Below are 19,657 nucleotides of genomic sequence, written 5' to 3' on the forward strand. Positions count from 1 at the left end.
AGGAAAAAAGTAACTACTACATTGATCACACTTTGGGGTCACAAGCTGTCCTGCTTCTCGTTTCCCGCTCACAAGTTTAAAATTGGAGGGAGTGACAGGAGACTCTTGCTCTCACTTTGTGGATGACTGAGTACATGCCCAGACACTACTGGACAGGCATCCCAAAGGAATTATACATGTAGGAGTACAGAATTACTGTGTTGAGTGCAAAATGGATATCTCGCTCAACTTGAGGAGAACCATCTCCGGTTCCGGAAGCACCTTAAAACCTTCCTCTTTGCTTCTCCTTTCTCTCCCCCTCTCCCCTGCTAAATTCCTGATTGAAACCGCGCTGAATCTGCACTGGCCACTCTCACGGATCTCGGTCCCTGGCCCAGCCACTTGCCCCCGGTACTGCCTCCCTGGCAACCTCTGCACCGCGGGACTGTCTCTGTATCCCTACAGCCCCCCTCCCAGCACTTGTCTGCATTTACCTTGCACGTGCCACCAGCTGGCCCTTTATTTATTTATCTTGTTATTCTAATACCCCATGTACTGCACTTTCCCCACCCCCTTGCCTCTCGCACTTTCCCTTTCCCCTCTTCCCATGCACTTGCGTGTTCTGAATGACACCTGGCCTAGTAAGATCGTAGTCTGGCTTCCCTTTGTCCCCCCCTCCCTGCCTCATTGCGCCTTGAAACACTTCTGTATAGGCGCGTTATAAATGCCATATCATATATCATATCATATCATATCAAGGCTGATTTACACACTCCACGTGGTAGATTATCAGATAACAAAGACAAAACACAAATGAGGTGCTAAAGTAATTGATTACTTCTTATTTTTGCCAAGATATTCACAATTCCCCAGAGTGTTAAGTCATGTGTAAAACCATATACACGCCATTTACACATGGTTTTTACGCATGATTTAACACATTCTGGACTTAAAAATAAGCCTCATACTCTCTAAAAGTCGCTGCAAGGTTTTACATAAATTTAACTGCAAGTGAGAAGGATTAGATCAGTTTGGTAATTGCCTTCAAAACTGCGACCATTTAAAAATCTGGAAAATAAACGGGGAAACATATTCTTTTCACACATAATAAGGAGGAAAAAACAAAAAGAAATCAGGATTTTGGCAATTTCATCAAGAAAGTTGATGTAACCGTATTAATGAAATCAAAAATCCCTGCTTCAAATCTTCTTGATGGGGCAGAATGCAAAAATATACAGTTTCAGTCCCCACTCAATCTGAAGTCCTAATAACAGATCTATCATTCATCACAATAATCAGATCATACATGCTGAGACAGCAGGGAAACCACTTATGTGAGAGGGATCTTGCGGATCCGGGCACTTATCAAACAGGTTGAAATTTCTGAAGCAATGCCAACTAGACATTACAAGATCAAGGTTCACCATCAATATAGATCATAAAGAATTAATATCAACAACAAAATCTAATGGTATGATGACTTACAATGTACTCGCCAACATCTGCTGCATAGACATTATCTAAGAAACCATAAAAGGGCATTGTGTGTTCAAAAATGTATTTGACATGATCCAGTCTATAAATGTTATTGCCCTTCTAAAATAGCATGCCTGAATAACAGGATACATATTGAGAACAGCAGTTCAAATCGGGGCTCGATTCTGAGGATTGCAGTTAAAAAATGATGAGTGTTGTTGTGCTGGATAGCATCACTTTCATATATTACACTGCATTCCAATGTTTATTGAAAACTGGAAAATACAACTTTACAGCACTTTCGCAGAGAAGCAAGAAGCTTGTGGGAACCTCAATTTAGGGCTTGATCCGAAGAAGGTGTTAAGTACCAAAAAGGTTGCTCAAAGCGTTAGCGACCTTTTCGGTCCTTAAAACCTATTCTGAAGGCTGTGCATTCTTCTGAAGTTGGAAGGAATGCTCCACTTTCAGAATATGTGTGCCAGTTGCTGAAAACCGGCCTAGCAACCAAAACTGTCGGTATATGGCATTCAGCTTGCCAATTATTGTGGCACTCCTCCACTTTCGGAACGGCATAAAATTGGCAGTGATGTACGGCACCAAAATTGGTGTCATTCTTGTGGAGGAGTGCCACAAGATGTTAGTCTAGAAAATACCCTACCATAGCATAGACGATATATTATGTTGGCCAAAAACCAACCGCATTGTATTGTCAAAAGTGAAATTATATCGTGCCTCCTATTGTAATAAATATATGTATATTGGCCTATGCCAAGCTGCTCGAAAGTCACTTGCGAAAGAATCCGTGTTGCAAGGTCCTGACCTTAAAATCAATGTGAGCCACCATTTTAGGTCAATCTGCCATTTTAGGATTCGCTTTGTAAAAGTCACTGTGTGAGTTAAAATGGTGGACGATGCCATTCCAAAATACAACATGGCCGTCTTGACCTCTGTACATAGCTAATATGTAATTTGCCTGCAGGCCACTTGGTGAGATTGCGAACTGAGACCTTGGGCCTCATTACGACCCTAGCACTAATGCTTTAACGGCGCCGTAAAGAGCGTCTGCGCCGTTAAACCATTAGCGCCTGATTACAAGGTCACTTAGCGGGTTGCAGGCTTTAACGCCTGCTTTTTGCAGGCGTTAAAATCCAACCCGCTAAGGGACCTTGGATCTAATTACGGCAACCGTAATTTACGGTGCCGTAATTAGCGCCTTCCCCATCCCCATTATGCCCTATGGGGCAAAATGGGAATGGGGAAGGGCAAATGGTGAATGGGGAATTACCGCCCCCTCCAACCTTGTGATGGGGGCGGTAATTCCGCCATCCACCATGCCGGAGACCGGCATGGACCATGGTGCTAATAGCATCATGGTCCAGCGCCTGGGTCTTAATGAGGCCCCTTGTCCTTCGTTGACTTGTGTGTAAGGGATTACTCGTGTAAAGAAACTAAGCCACGAGTATACTATAAAAACAATGTATCCAAATACTGAACATAGAACACTTGTTTAACTGCATTGTATTAATGTTTAAGAAAATTAGCATGGAAAAATCCCAGATCACACAGTTATTGCATAGGCTTGTTGATACATGTATTAAAGGCAAACCAGTTATTTGCAGTTGTTCGAGACTTGGCACGAACCCTAGATCGGTGATGTATTAAGTGGAATATTAACCCGAAGTGGGGCTGGACATCATGCCCACCAAGTGTATAAAAAGCGAATGCATTCTATTGTACAATGTCTCTCACTAAACACATTGAACCACGCTGGAGTTCGTTGTGTTGTACTGAGGGCCCATTGCTATCTGATTTTGCTCTGTTTTTGGAACTGGATTCAGTATAAAATAAAATACTTTGTATGTTCCTTTGGAATTGGTGTTCGGTGTATTTCCTTTTGGGGTACTCAGCCTCGATATTCTGATTTTGTTTTCACAGTTGGCGCCCGAATAGGGACCCTCAAGATTGATGCCGGATTATTGAAGGTTGACGCAGGGTATCGGACCGGGATCGGACAGTGCGACAAAAAGGGTCCCCACTGTACGAGACACGAGACCTCAGCAGCACTGTATGAACGGTCCCTGGACGATAAGCTTGTGGTCTGAGATGGCATCTTGACGAGGGTCCACTTATCGAGGTGGGCAGATTTGCCGAAATCACCATACACAAGGTAAGATTAGTTAGTTAAGATTCTTTGAAATCCGATCGGACCTCCTTAGGTTTGTTCAGGTGAGTCGTGACCCGACTCTTAATTCAACCCTGAAAATTGGAATATGGCGCATTGTATCTGCAGACACAATTATTGACCAGGTAACACCAATAATTTGATATGCCTGGGAAATTGTCTACCTGCTTCAGGGCATTGTCCCGCAGCGATAGACAATCTTTGGAATTTAGCCACCCTGCACCACAGGAGTACTGTAAGCATGGCATTGGAAGTATAGTATTTAATGATATTTGGAACAGACAAACAAGACATGCCTCTGAACTTCAGTGGCCAATCAATGGTAGTTTCGAAATCCCTCATATTGAGTATTTAGAGTCAATTCTATTAAAGAAAAAGGCTAGACCTGCAGCATTTGATGTTTTGTAGAATTGGAAAAAAAAAGCGTTGCAACAACTTAAAAGTAGAGAGAAGCATGTGCGCTGTGATAAGACGAACGCTGAAAAAGCATTATTGTATGACCAAGATAAACATTCTGAATCGACTAGAAATATGGACAGGGCTTTCTCACTTGGAAATCAAAAAATATATCCATCCAAAGACCTCCATGCTTCCGATGAATTTATAGATAAATTACTAAATTAACGAAGGCCTGGTGCCTCTGCGCCATCTCTGTATGTTCCTCTTCCTGCTGCTTTGCCTCTTCCTCCTGTTATTCCTGCTCTACCTGCTGTTGTTCCCGTTGTTCCTGCTCCTCCTAATGTTCCCCTTCCTCCAGCTCCTCCAACTCTTCTTATCGCACCAGTTACAGTACCTCCATTGAATTTGCCCGCTCCCTCTCTTCCAAGTGGTTCTGAGCCGCTTGTAATCGATCGAGGTGCAGGGTCAAAGGTTGTCACTCGCAATACTGTACCACCGGAGAAGAAACGTGAGTTAATTGCATGGGCTAAGCATTGTATGGAGAAGGATGATCAAGCTTGTGTTTTTGCCACACTTTGTAATATGGATAATTTTCCTGAGAAAAATGTTTTTATTGAAGGTTTAGGGATTCAGTTATGTATATTTTGGGGAAAATGAAATAATACAGATCTCCCGCAAGGGTTAAGGGATCTAAATACTTTAGCGTTTTCTAGAGACACTGTGGAGAAGGTAAATGAGCATGTCGAGAGGTTATTTGGGTATAGAAAGAAGTTAGAAAAGTTACAGAATGAGGATGACGAGGAGGAAAGTATGTATGTACAGAAACGGTTCCTTCCTTGTCATAAATCGACATCTGAGGAAGCACAAATTTGTACGAAGGACGCTCTTAGATGGATTTCGGATATGTCGATAACTCCAGCTGAAGTATATGACACTTATAGCGAGGATTCGCTTTGTAAAGTTCACCCTGGGAGTTAAAATGGTGGACGATGTCATTCCAAAATACAACATGGCCGTCTTGACCTCTGTACATAGCTAATATGTAACTTGCCTGCAAGCCACTTGTTGAGGTTGTGAACTGAGACCCCGTCCTTCGTTGACTTGTGTGTAAGGGATTACTCATCTAAAGAACAGAGCAAGGCCACAAGTTACATGTTGAAAGACTAGCCCAGCTCAGACAGCGTTGCATTGTTTCCCTCCCTCCCTCACAAGTCCTTGGAAGTAAGCAGAAAGGCATTTAATCACTAAGCAGGTGCCAGCTAGTCTCTCTGGAGCGGCAGAAACTCTAGAAATAGGCAGTTAATGCTTGAATTATACTCTCTTTTGCGTCCCCCCTTCTTGTGCCCTTTTAGATCGAGCTGACCACTAGCTCACAAATAGAAACCGATAGATAGTAAGGCTCGGAATGTGTCCCTCCTACGAACAGAGATTGCTTGCAGAACAAGAGCACTATGTTCTTGGTAACAAAGAATAGAGTCTGCACCGTCACAGATTGCAACTGTTGCTGAATAAATGTCTTCGAGGATGTCATATTCGTCATAATTGTTAATCACCGAAACCCTTCCTAAAGAAGATACATTATGGCTGGTTTCGGATGTATCATTACTGTTAATATGAAGGCCATTTTGTATTTATAGAACTGATTTAACTTCTATAACATGTAACTTGTGGCCTTGCTCTGTGCATGAGCAGACCGAAATAGAATTCACTTTTAGCAAAGCATTTTAACAGAAGCAAAGAAAAAGCAAAATTGCAAAATGGCGAATTCTATTGTTACAAAATGGATGCTCTATGGTTATGCTGAGAATTCCGTACTGACAATGCTAGTCATACGATGCGGTTGGTTTTTGGGCAACATAATATATCGTCTATGCTATGGTAGGGTATTTTCTAGACTAACATCTTGTGGCACTCCTCCACAAGAAGGACACCAATTTTGTATATATAGAACTGATGTAAAATGTTTGCTCTCTTGCATCCCACGAGGTCTGGGTGACACACATTGCGGGACGTGAGACCCAGTCGGTCGACTGAGACTATTTGCTTTTGCAATAAACCCTAGATTTTGGGAATTGATCCTTGTGTCTGGCGTATCAGTTCGTGTGTGGTGATTGAGCCTTGTTTCCATGCATGAGGGTCCGCTAGGGACCATGTCAAGATGGAGCCCGAACAGGGACCCTCCCGCACTTGATCCATCGTGTACGTTGTAATTTGAATAAGGCTGAAAGAACAAATCGAAGACGAGACCGTCCAGCCGGGATCAAGAGGTGTTCGGGGTGCCCCTGTGAAAGTGATGAGAGACTCCTTTGCAGATCTGTACACAACCGGTCCCTGATCGACGTGTCCGGCCAGAGAGCAAGAAGGCCAGGTTCCTGAAATGAGGCAGAGTGAGCCAGATACGCGGAAACGACGATCCTTGGTTGCGTCAGTATACGGATGAATTGCATCTGTTTGAGAAGACTTGGTTGATCAGGTGAGTCGTGCTCTGATTCTAATAGCCCTGATATTAGTTGAGTATTGCTTTGCAAGATCAAACGCCCAGAGTAAAGTACAAAAAAGATTAAAACATGCCTGGGAAATTGTCTTCCTGTTTAGTGGGATTTTCCCACTGCGGTAGACAATCTTTGGAAACTGGCCAGGCTGCGCCACCCTTAGGGTCGCCAGCATATGAGATGTATGTGAAGTATGGAATGGGGCAATAATGTTTTGTGAAATTTGGCATAAGCGAACCAGACACGAAGAAGATTTGCATTGGCCTAAAAATGGGAGTTGAGATGGCGTGTATAGGTTATTTGGAATCAGTATTGCTGCACAAGAAAGCACGCCCTACAACATTTGACGTCATCAGAGACTGGAGGAAGGAAGTTATGCCCTGCTTGAGGAGCAGAGAGAAACATGTGTGTAAGCACAAATCTAGAGAAGATAAAGTTCTAGATCAGGAAGAAAAAGAATGGCATGAGCAAATTAGAAATGCGGATAGAAGTCTCGAAATGAGAATAGATAAAATATATCCTCAACAAGAATTGCATGCATCGGACGAATTATTCAAAAAGATTTTAAATGAAAAGAGACAAGAACGTCCTAAAAGTAAGATTGACATAATTGCACCAGTGCCCATTGCTCAGCTTTTGCCCAGCCTACGCCCGTTGTTCAGCCTCCATTACAACCGCAGCTACCACTCCCCCTTCCAGTTGTACCATCCGCACCAGCCTCTCCTTTCCTTTCCACACAATCTCACCCCCCCTCTGCCTTCTGAGCTTGAATCAACAGTGATCAGAGAAGACAGGATGGGAGGAGCAGGGCCTGCACAAAGCGCTAGAGTAACCCCTAGTGCGATCAAGAGAGGAAGAAGGAGCCGAAAGAGCAGGCAGAAATATATATTGACGGGAATGATGATGCTTCAACGCTGGGATCGATGTACGATTATAGGAAGCTCAGTGAAAAGCAGGTATTGTTGGAATGCATGGGGGAATATGTGATGGAGAGATGGAAGCAATTAATTGGTATGGTGCCGCCGCAGAAGTTGCGGAACTTGAATGCCTTTGCGCGTATAAGAGAAAGTGATTCAGAAATGAAGGAACATCTAGATAGGCTTTTTGAGGTTCAAAATGAACTTGATGAATTGTATTCTGAAATGTTCTCTATGCCTGGGTTTCGAAACAAAGACATAAGAAGAGGTAGGCAAGAGGCGGTACCATATGTACAACAGCGATTTTTCACGCTGTCAAAACATGCTAGTGAAGAAACAAACATATGCACACGGGAGGCGCTTAGATGGATTACAGATGCCAGCATTCCATGAGACATTTGATCAGTATACGTTAGGGATACAGAGGAAGGCATTGCAAGTAATGGTTGATTATCAACAGGATAAATATGTAGAAAAAAAGCAAAGGTGTCCACCTGAATTAATGGCAGTGTATAAGAGAGCATTTACACCACATGCAGGAGAAACTGCCTTATCCCTTGATTTGGCAATAGTGCTGCATATGAGAGAGTTAGAAAAGCGAGTGTGATATTTCCCATGAGGGAGGTTCCACCCACTTTTGTGCCGAAAGTAGAAATCCCTGCCACAGGTGGACATCCAGCGCAGGTGACAGAAGCACATTATACAGCACATTATGTACATGTCCCTTTCTCCAGAGAAGAGGTGAATAATATAAAACAAACAATCCCTGATTTGAGAAAAAATTTGGCGGGATTCTATAAAGAAATCGAGTCCTATTTGAGATCGTCCATTTTTACTATGAACGATATTGACTTAATATTCTCAGTAATTTTACCAGCAGACATATGCAAGCAAATAAGAAAGGTAGATGATCAGGACAGTTTCAGTGATAAATGGAGAATTTGCAAAAGAGGAGGCGGACAGGAAAGCGGGCGAAAAACCATGGTCAAATATGGCAGCATTACCAGCACGGATAATACAGAGATTGAAAGTTATAGTTCCAGAGAAGAGAATTGTATGGGACAAACTAACTGCATGTGTGCAAGGCAAAGATGAGTTAGCTACAGAGTATTTCAACAAATTTGAGGAAGTGTTTACAGATTTTAGTGGGCAAGATTTAAGTACTGAGGGGGGAAAAAGACTATTTGTTGACAAATATGTGAGAGGAATGTTACCTCCGATCCAAAGCTTGATAATGACATCTGAAAGTGCATGGCAAGCAAAATCACTGAGTGAGGTGTTACACATGGCCCAGTATTATGAAAACAGAGTGAATACGGAGAAAAAAAAAAGAAGTAAAAAGCAGAGTGAATCTAAAAACAAGGGTGTTACTACAGCAGGTAGCGGGTCATAATAGAAGAAGAGGAAATGCACAAGGGAGAGGAAGTAATTTGAAAATGCATGGAGGTCCACTTGGACTAAACCAGTGTGCATATTGTAGGGGAGAGGGTCATTGGCGAGCACAATGTCCACACTTGCAAAATGGGAATGGGTATGGTCAGAGAAGACAGAACAGAAGTCGCCTGGGACAAAATGGGCAGGATAGAAATAATAGTACGTAGCAAAACCAGAATAATCAAGGAAATAGCAACCAGAATCAGATCCAAAACCAAAATCAGAATCATCACAACGGAGAGGGGAACGGGAATATTTTTGATACTCAACCAAATACACACTATTCTGGTGACTATACATCAGATGACATATTGTTCCCCTGCTAGGATAGCCCAAGACAGGGGTCGGAACCAGTGTTTTATTCCCGTTGACCAGAAAGGACCCTATGTAGAAATGAAAGTTGGGAATAAGGAGCACAATTTTCTTGTGGACACAGGTGCACAGAAGTGCTCAATAGACCACCACTTGGTTCCAGGAATGCCACTGTCAGGGCAAAAGAATGATTCAGTAGGGTTTGCAGGCACCCCAGTAATTAATCCTGTGTCCCATTCGGTACAGATAATGTTAGGACCATTCACTGAATATTACCCGTTCTTGTTGACACAAAATTGTGGCGAGAACTTGTTAGGTTTGAACTTGTTAAACAAAATAAGTGTGATTATCCATTGAACTCCTGATGGGGTGTTTTTGACAATAGCACCACAAAATGTACCAGTGTCTGATTTCCTGTCTAAGCCACTGCCAACAGAGTTAAGTAAGGTACCGACTTGTATATGGGCAATGAATGATAATGATGTTGGATGTCTGAAAATAGAGCCAGTGAAGATTGTTTGGAAAGAGGGAGTAACATTGCCAAGGATTCCCCAGTATAAAATTTCAGTTGAGGGTGAAAAAGCATTGAAATGTATTGTCTCAGATTTGATTAAAAGGAATGTGATTGAAGAGATTAGTGGTAGCACTTGTAACAGCCCTATTTTTCCAGTTCATAAGAAAGGAGGTAATGAAATATCCTTCCGTTTTATAATTGATCTACGCGCATTGAATAAAGTAGTTGATCCCCAGTTCCCATTGGTTCCAGATGTCACTACCATTTTGACTATGATTCCGGCTTCGGCTTCATATTTTAGTGTGGTTGATCTTAAGAATGCGATTTTTAGCATTCCAGTGCACAAAGATAGTAGATACCTATTTGCTTTCACCCTAGGGGGACGTTCATTCACATTTGCACTAATTCCACAAGTTTACACTGAGTGTCCAAGTATTTGTAGCAGGGCATTAAAAGAGCAACTATACATGTTAGAACTACCAGCGGGATGCGTACTATTGCAGTATATAGAAGATGTGTTAATTGCTGCTGAAACAGAGGAAATTTGTAAAAAAAAAAGAACTGTTTTGTTGTTGTCTTATTTAGCAAAGCCTGGGCATAAAGAATCTTTGAAACAATTCCAGTATTGTCGAAAGGAGGTGGCCTATTTAGCCTACCTACTTTCGAAAGAGGGGCGAAGACTGACACCGGAAAGGATAGAAAGTATCTCTGGTATGCCTATTCCAAAAACACAGAAGGGAGTCAGAGCCGTGATAGGCATGGCTTCCTATTGCCGCCAATGGATAGCAAATTTTGCAATGATTTTGAAGCCAATGGTGGCATTGACAAAGAAGGATGTTGTGTTGCCTTTGCCATGGAGTGAGGAATGTCAGAAAGCATTTGATCTGCTCAAATTGCCGTTGTGCTCCGTCCCAGTTTTGGGCACACCAAATTATGAAAACGTTTTTAAATTATTTGTGCATGAAAATGAAGGCTGCACGCTGGCTGTTTTGACACAGGAACAAGGCGGAAGAAATAGACCATGCAGTTATTTTTCTTCCGCACTGGACCCTGTAGCATGTGCTTTGCCACGTTGTTTGCGAGCTGTTGCTGCAGCTGCTGCACTGCAGCTGCTGCATCAGTGAAACAAACCGAAGGAATGGTGTTGGGGCACACTCTAATTTTGATGATGCCACACGCCATAGACATTCTCTTAAACAGAACGCAGACGCAACACCTTACATCAGCTAGATTGACTAGATATGAAATTGTCTTGTTCGCGCCATATATCCAGATTCAGAGGTGTTGCGCTTTGAACCCTGCAGAATTAATGCCCCTGCCCAGTGAAGAAATAGGTGAGAATGAATCACCTCCCCATGATTGTTTAATGGTTACTGAAGAAGAAACAAAGGGAAGAATTGACCTAACATACACCCCACAGAAAGAGCCAGATGGAGAACTTTTTTGTGATGGTTCCTGTTTCAAATTACCTGATGGCACGTCAACTGCTGCCTATGCTATCACAACGCGAAAAACTATTGTAGAGAACAAAAGGATCCCACACAATTCAGCACAGGCAGCAGAGATAATAGCATTGACGAGAGCATGTGAAATTTCTGAAAAATTCAATGCAAACATATATACTGACTGTCAGTATGCTTTTGGGGTGGGGCACAATTTTGGCCGACTTTGGGCAGAGAGGGGTTTCCTAACATCACACGGAGCTAGAATCCAACATGTGCCTTTGATAGCACGATTGTTGACTGCACTTATGTGTCCGAAGCGACTGGTGATAATGAAATGCCAAGCGCATAAAAAAGTAATAAAGTAATATGTAAGGTGGGAGAAGGAAATGCATTTGCAGACAAGATTGCAAAACAAACTGCCACTGACTTGAGCACAAGAATGTTGATAGTACAGTCAGATGAAGTGCCCTGCATGATAGAGAATGGGATTGCTACAGTCAAAGTAATGCAGGCGGATGCAACTGCCGAGGAAATAAACCGGTGGGCTAAGGGCTCTGCAGAATTAGACTTGGAAGGATGCTGGGTGGACAAAGGGAGTAGAAAATGGATGCTGCCCAACTCCTACGTAACTGCAATGGTCACCATGGCCCACAGTCCCACGCACATCTGTGCAAAAAAAAAATGGTTCAGCATTTAACTACGGTATGGCAGAACATGCACATAAAAAAGAATGCAGAAAGACTAGTTCAGAACTGTATAACATGCCTCAACACAATGTTGGAAAAGGAACAGCTACTCCAACAGGGAGTTTTGGCCCCCCCTCTATGCCTCTTGAGGTGATCCATTTTGATTTCATCGAAATGGAAAGATGTCAGAATCCGAAATATATTTTGGTGGTGGTGTGTGCGCTCAGTAAATGGGTGGAAGGATATCCACTGAAGGATTGCACAGCCATGAGCACTGCTAAAGTGATGTTAAAAGAGTATTTTTCCCGATTGGCCTGCCACGAGTCATATGGTCAGATAACGGCCCGCATTTTGTTGCTTCCGTGATACTACAGATTTGTGCAGGCCTCCAGATCGATAAAAGATTCCACTGCGCCAGGCATCCGATGAGTGCTGGGTTTGTTGAACGCCAAAACGGCATATTAAAAAGTAAAATAAGCAAAATATGCGCAGGGAGCAAGCTGAGATGGACAGATGCGTTACCCCTAGCTTTGTTGTGCATGCGCAATCTGTGCAAACAAGGACTGGGCTCTCCCTGTATGAAATTGTGATGGGGAGACCTGCTAATGTTTGGTGTGCACCGCAGCCGAGGCGGTTGAGTGAGATAGAATATCCTGTGCTTAGTATATATTGTAACCTTTTAATACAGAAGCTTTGTTTGATACATCAGCAGGTGCAGGAGGCTCTTCCTGTCAGAAATACTGGTCCGGGGCATTGTCTGCAGCCGGGAGACTGGATCCTCATCAAAAACTTTCAGCGGAAATCATCGCTTGCACCAAGATGGCGAGGGCCCTATCAGGTTCTCCTAGCAACACAAACAGCATTTCGTGTGGATGGTAGAAAGGCATGGATACATGCCACGCACACTAAGAAAGTTCCATCGCCATTGAAAGAACTGCCTGATCCAGACAACAAGGAAGAAGCAGCTGCCTTTGACTCTAAGGACATAATTGCCAGTTCTTCACCGCAAAATCTGCCAGAGTCTGAGACAAAGCCTGAGAGAATTGCTGAAGAGGAGAAAGGGCTGGGTGCGCCTCAACTTTGCCCAGTTGAATCTGCAGCACCACAGGTTGACACGAAGCCTGCATCAACGCTTTGGCGCCCACCATCCCTTGCAGCGACGCAGGCTAAAATCGAGTCTGAATCTGGAAGTACACCTGCAATATTCATCGATCACCCAGTACCCGGAGCAATGCGGTACAACCTACGTTCTCAAAATCGAGAGTGATGTGATCTTCATTTTTGATTTTGTTGCCTCTATTTCCCATCACGGATGAAGTGGGAATGGGAACCCTAGGGGAGCGGAGTGTGTGGGTTGTACAAATCTGACAGCTCCGGAATGCGGCTTCCCGGTGCTATCTCTGTATAAAAAAAAAATTCCATGTGTTGTTCACCCCGTGTGAACGAGCGGGGCTCATATGGTATGAAGGCAATTGATGCTTGCTCTGGAGTCTTATGAGCAAAGTGCAGGAGCACGATAAATCTTGCCACACGTTAAGCAACCCAGGCTGTCAAGAACTGGCCTAAACACTTTGTTTCCATTTTTCGAAAACACGTGTATTTCAACGGGTGCTGCGGTGAGAGGTGTTCGCAATGAACATTGCTGGAGGAGAAGAATCAAGAAATGCCCATACCTGCCCCCTCCTGCACCAATGCTGATGATGTAGTAGATATAGAGACTATAAATTTGCCAAGAAAGAGTTGTCAGAAAAAATGCATGCTAATCACTATGATTTTTGAAAAAAACAGATGTTGCAGCCAATGTCGGCTTGAGTTCCTATCTAGAGCGAAGCCTTTGAGCCTCTCTGGTTCCTTTCTCAGATGGCCAAGGGTCTGCACCAGGGGTGCCTGTATTGTGGCTGCAGCAATATATGTACAATTCCGAGAAATAAAGTTGGTACCCTTTAGTGCGCTCCTTGGGAAGAATTACTCAATCACTTGGTTGTGTTAATTCCAATTTGTTTATTCAGTATAGGTTCTGGATACTCCATACACTTAAAGTTTCAATAAACAAACTTTTTCTCCCAAATTGTCTCCCAACACGTGTTTCCCCATGACTTTAGCCACGGTTCCTCAGGGGAGATTCTAAAGTGAAAAAAGAACCCAAGTTCATACATTGTATATAAACAGAGACTTAAGTGCATTAAACCTCTAGTTTCATAACCACTTCTATCTGAGAAGAGGACATACACTCACCCTTGTCATGTTTCTCATAATTCTGATTCAGTAAAATTATCCACTGGAAAAATGATTGACATCAAACAATTTATAAACTGCAGAAGTCAATATGTAATCTATGCTATACAATGCATTTGCAACAAGAAATACATCGGGAGCACAATAAGAGAAATTAGAATACGGATATTGGAACATCTTAGAGCAATCAAGAACGGGGATGCAAGGTACCCAATGGCCATACACTTTGCAAAAGAATCTCCCCTGAGGAACCGTGGCTAAAGTCATGGGGAAACACGTGTTGGGAGACAATTTGGGAGAAAAAGTTTGTTTATTGAAACTTTAAGTGTATGGAGTATCCAGAACCTATACTGAATAAACAAATTGGAACTAATCACTATGATATTCATGTGCATTATGAGTGTACTAGCACCCATATCAGTAGTTCTGGTATTATGGTATCTAGAGGAAATACATCCAATAGGGGTGTTTCTGTCTATTAGTAATGTTTCTGTCACCGAGAGCCTAGTCCATGTAATCTCTTATACCTTGTCCCCAATGGAAGAAAGACACAGGGAAGGCTATGGGAATAGCACATTACTTCTGATAATGAACATGACACACTCAATCTTGAGAGGAACAATTGTTGGGTGTGTACCCATATACCACAACATGGTGGAAAGGGAATAGGTTGGTATGTGCAGCCATTACCGTTAAGTTCAGCATGTTATGCATCATTAAGTGCGCTATATTATGGGAAATGGAATAAGAGTGAAACAAGTCGATTAGATAAAACAAACATGAACGAATTTGAAGAAATGGTAATGAAACCTGTAGGTTGCTCCATATTTCATGGAGCAAGAATGATAACGGCACAAGATAGATTATATGTGCATTATAAATCATGTGTAATCACGTTTCACATGAACGCATTAGGGAATAAAGATGCAGTGCCCCCTCGTATACAATAAATTACTGTCCTCGCACTGTTCCATTTTGCTTGCGAAAGAAAGGCTCCTATTCAGTAGGGGCATACAATAGGTGCATGAATATTGCAATCCTTGAGAGAGAGGAAGAACCAGTATATGTAGGTGACCCCGTTTACTTCATATGTGGGGAAACAGCTTATCCATGGTTGCCTAGAAATTTGGGAGGTACCTGTTACTTAGGGATCCTTTTACCAGGGGTATTCCTTTCAAAAACATCAGACATAGCAAGACTATCTAGGTCGAGGCCACGACGAGAGGAGGAAGGAGGATTGATTGCAGAAGATATAGCAAAATCATTATACCATTTTGGGGTCAGGCAATTAATTCGTATAATATAAGACATGGTTTATAGTCATTTGGTCGAAAACAAAAATGTTGAACGTTATAATGTCGAAAAAAAAAGTCGCATTTTTTATACTTACCAAACCCAAAAAATACATATAAATAAAAAAATAATAGATTCAACTTTTTTTTTTCGACATTATGGGCCTCATTACGAGTCAGGCGTTAAAGGGTTAACGGCGCCTTAAATGGTGCCGTCCCTTAACGCCTGATTACAAGGTCCCTTAGCGCCATGGTGAGTTTGACGCCTGCTTTTTGCAGGCGTTAAAATCCATGGCGCTAAGGGACCATGGTGCTAATTACGCCACCATAATTTACGGTGGCGTAATTAGCGCCTTCCCCACTCCCATTATGCCCTATGGGGCAAAAATGGCAATGGGGAAGGGTAAAATGGGAAATGGGGATTTACCGCCCCACTCACCTTGGAATGGGGCGGTAAATCCGCCATCCACCATGGTGTAAACGTAGTTTAACCACGGTGGTAAGGGAACGACCCAGGCGGTAACTTACCGCCTGGGTCGTAATGAGGCCCTATGACTGCACACCATAAGACATCTGTCCAGAATTTTAGAGAGAACAATAAATGCAACAACGGACATATTGTATAATATGACTTTGGGGGAAAAAGCAATTAGATTAATGACACTTCAAAATAGAATGGCTCTTAACATAATTTTGGCTGACCGTGGAGGAGTTTGCAAAATCGTAGGGTCATCGTGTTGCGTATTTGTGAGTGACTCCTCCCCTATGATTTTTGAGGCAATAAAAAAGTTACACGTCCTGAGCTCTGACCTCCACCCCCCAGCAAGTAGTTGGGAGCTAAACATAAGCTCCTGGTTTTGGGAATTATTACGCTCATGGGGATGGAAATTAGTTGCAATTTTAGCAGCAGTTCTCGGAATCTTCCTAACATGTTGTTGTTGCATACATTGTCTACCGATTATTTGCACTGAAGTAAGTGATGAATGCATACACATGGTGACACAGAAAAGAACTCCCAAAGTAAATACAATCACAAACCACGAAATGCAGACTGTGAAATAATTCATGTCTATTAATATTGATGATGATGATGGCGATTATAGCAGTATGCAGAGTTCAAAATCAGATACATGGTCAGAGGAAGACGTGATGTATGGTTGATGCATTTGGCTTACGGCCAAGAGGAGGGTTTCTTAGTCTAGAAAATACCCTACCATAGCATAGACGATATATTTTGTTGGCTGAAAACCAACCTCATCGTTTGACTAGCATCGTCAGTACAGAATTGTCAGCATAACCATAGAGCGTCCATTTTGTAACAATAGAATTCGTCATTTTGCAATTTTGCTTTTTCTTTGCTTCTGTTCAAATGCTTTGCTAAAAGTGAATTCTATTTCGTTCTGCTCATGCACAGAGCAAGGCCACAAGTTACATCTTGAGAGACTAGCCCAGCCCAGACAGTGATGCACTGTTTCCCTCCCTCCCTCACAAGTCCTTGGAAGTAAGCAGAAAGGCATTTAATCACTAAGCAGGTGCCAGCTAGTCTCGCTGGAGCGGCAGAAACTGTAGAAATAAGCAGTTAATGGCTTGAATTATACTCTCTTTTGTGGCCCCACTTCTTGTGCCCTTTTAGATCGAGCTGACCTCTAGCTCACAAATAGAAACCAATAGACAGTAAGGCTTGCAATGTGTCCATCCTACGAAAACAGATTGCTTTCAGAACAAGAGCAGTATGTTCTTGGTCACAAAGAATACAGTCTGCACCTTCACAGATTGCAACTGTCCTGAATAAATGTCTTTGAGGATGTCATATTTGTCATAATAGTAAATAAGCGAACCCTTGCTAAAGAAGATACATTATGGGCGGTTTCGGATGTGTCATTACTGCTAATATGATGGTCATTTTGTATATATAGAACTGATGTAAAATGTTCGCTCTCTTGCGTCCCACGAGGTCTGGGTGACACACGTTGCGGGACGTAAGATCCAGTCGGCCGACTGAAACTATTTGCTTTGCAATAAACCCTAGATTTTGGGAATTGAACCTTGTGTCTGGCGTATAAGTTTGTGTGTGGTGATTGTGCCTTGTTTCCATGCATCAGGGTCCCCTAGGGGCCACATCAAAGAAGCACACACTTTTGGGTGAAGGCAGTGCTCATAGTTGCAGGTGTGTAGTTTGAAGGAAAGTTTGTGTGTTATATTTTGAATTACATGGTACATTGTAATGTTTGCCAAATCCCTGTTTTCAATAATGTACAGCACCAAGTAGCTTGCAAGATTAGGCTTGCTATGTGGCAATTACAATGTCGGACTGATTTCTTAACCTGATTGGTATGTAGGAATGTTGTATTGTCGGAAGTGTGCAGCTAATTAGTGGGTGGTAATCATGCCACAAGCACAGCTTCTGTTTCTCATTTGCGTTGTTTGAGTCCATCATTTATTTGCAGTTGTATGTGGCAGTGTCAAAAAGTTTGACATGCAAATAAGGCACTATTGGGTTGCACTCCTATTGTAACCTACCAAAGCATTGTGCAATTGAATAGACTATGTGCAAAGCCACCTTGGTGCCAGCCGCTAATTTGCTAGATGCGTTTTGTTTATAAAACTGTGGGTAACCCCACCAGATGTGAAAGTTCACACAAGTCTTTGCCTTTTATTGCATGGAAAAAGGGCACTGAGCCATAGTGGTAGCAATCTACTTTATTTCATTTACCACTGTTTTATGTGAAGGTGCGACGGCGACATTGGTTGCAAGTGTGAAGATACCCTACAGTGTCCAGTACTTTGAGTGAGCACAGTGCAGTACGGGGTGTGGACCGATGGCAGGTGCTGTGGCTGCCTATTTTTTCGTTTGACGTAAGCATGTGAACAACATAGAACAAAGACATCCATCTGTGGACAATATACAACATGAAGTGCAACAGGCCAGTCAAAGAAGGAAATGGTCAAATAAAGAACGTATATATCGAACCAGGGTGAATTTGTTCCACATGTCACCTGAACACATTGTCTGCTTGTACCGGCTGGATGCGGATGCAATTTTGTAGAGCTGATAAAGGGGAACTTGGAAGCTTCCACTAATACAATTACAGCCATCCCTCCTTTGGTGAAAGTACTTTAAGTTCTTCATTTCTGTGGTACTGGGTCATACCAGAGTACAGTAGCCATGGCAGCATGGCTGTCGCAACCAGGTTTTAGTATGAATGTGGCTCTGGCTGCACTTCTGCAACACATATCCACATTCATTACTTTCCCGCAACAGCAGCAGAGCTGGCCGCTGTGAAGTGTGGGTTCTTTTAAATAGCGGGCTTCCTAAAGATTTTGGGGTTACACGACTGCATCAGTATCCGCATCATACAACCCCATGCAAGGGAACAAATGTTCAGAAACAGAAAAGGCACTACTCCCTTAACATTCAGATGACCTGCAGTGCAGACTTGCACATTTCTCATTGCTGTGCCAATTTTCCTGGTTCTGCACATGATGCATGCATATTATGCAGAAGCAGCCTGCCTGTGGTGATGAGTGACATGTCTACAGACAGAAGCTGGTTGCTGGGGGATGGAGCATACCCACTTAAACCGTGGCTCATGACCCCAATTCTGGAACCACACAGTGCAGCAGAACAGAAATATAATGCAGCACATATCAAAACAAGGAACACAATTGAACAGACTTGTGGACTCTTGAAAAGTCATTTTAGGTGTTTGCATGTGTCTGGAGGGGACCTCGTGTATGCTTCAGAGAAAGTATGTAAAAGTATAGTGCTGTGTTGCATGCTACACAATTTAGCAATTCAATGCTAACTAGGCAAACCCAGCAGATGGAATATTGTAGGAGGAGGTGGATGACCCAATACACAATGAGGTGTATGTGGTGGAAGGAGAAAATGCTCGTAGTGATGCAATTGCAATGGTTTTCATGTAATACCCTTGCTGATGGTATGTCAATGGTAAGGTGCTTGTTCAGTAGGTTGGCAAATGTGTCTGTGAAGTCATACGAACACGCAGCCTCTGAATAAAAGGCTAACAATTTAAAGTAGCATTTGCATCATCAAACAACTGTTATTGACCAGTGTTGTCGACAATGACAATTCTTGAAAAAACAAACTTACATGCACAGTGTGGTCTTTAAGTGGGTTTGAATATGGCATCATTTTTAGTCCATGCCAAAAAAATGAGTTAAAATCCAATGAACATGTGGAATAGATATATGTTGTTATATGCCTATGAGCAAACACCAACACTTTCCACAATATGCTTGTAACAAAAGGTAGATGTTTACCAAACACCCC

Source organism: Ambystoma mexicanum, chromosome 7q (assembly GCF_040938575.1).
Source record: "Ambystoma mexicanum isolate Mex_15411 chromosome 7q, UKY_AmexF1_1, whole genome shotgun sequence".
Classification (NCBI taxonomy): Eukaryota; Metazoa; Chordata; class Amphibia; order Caudata; family Ambystomatidae; genus Ambystoma; species Ambystoma mexicanum.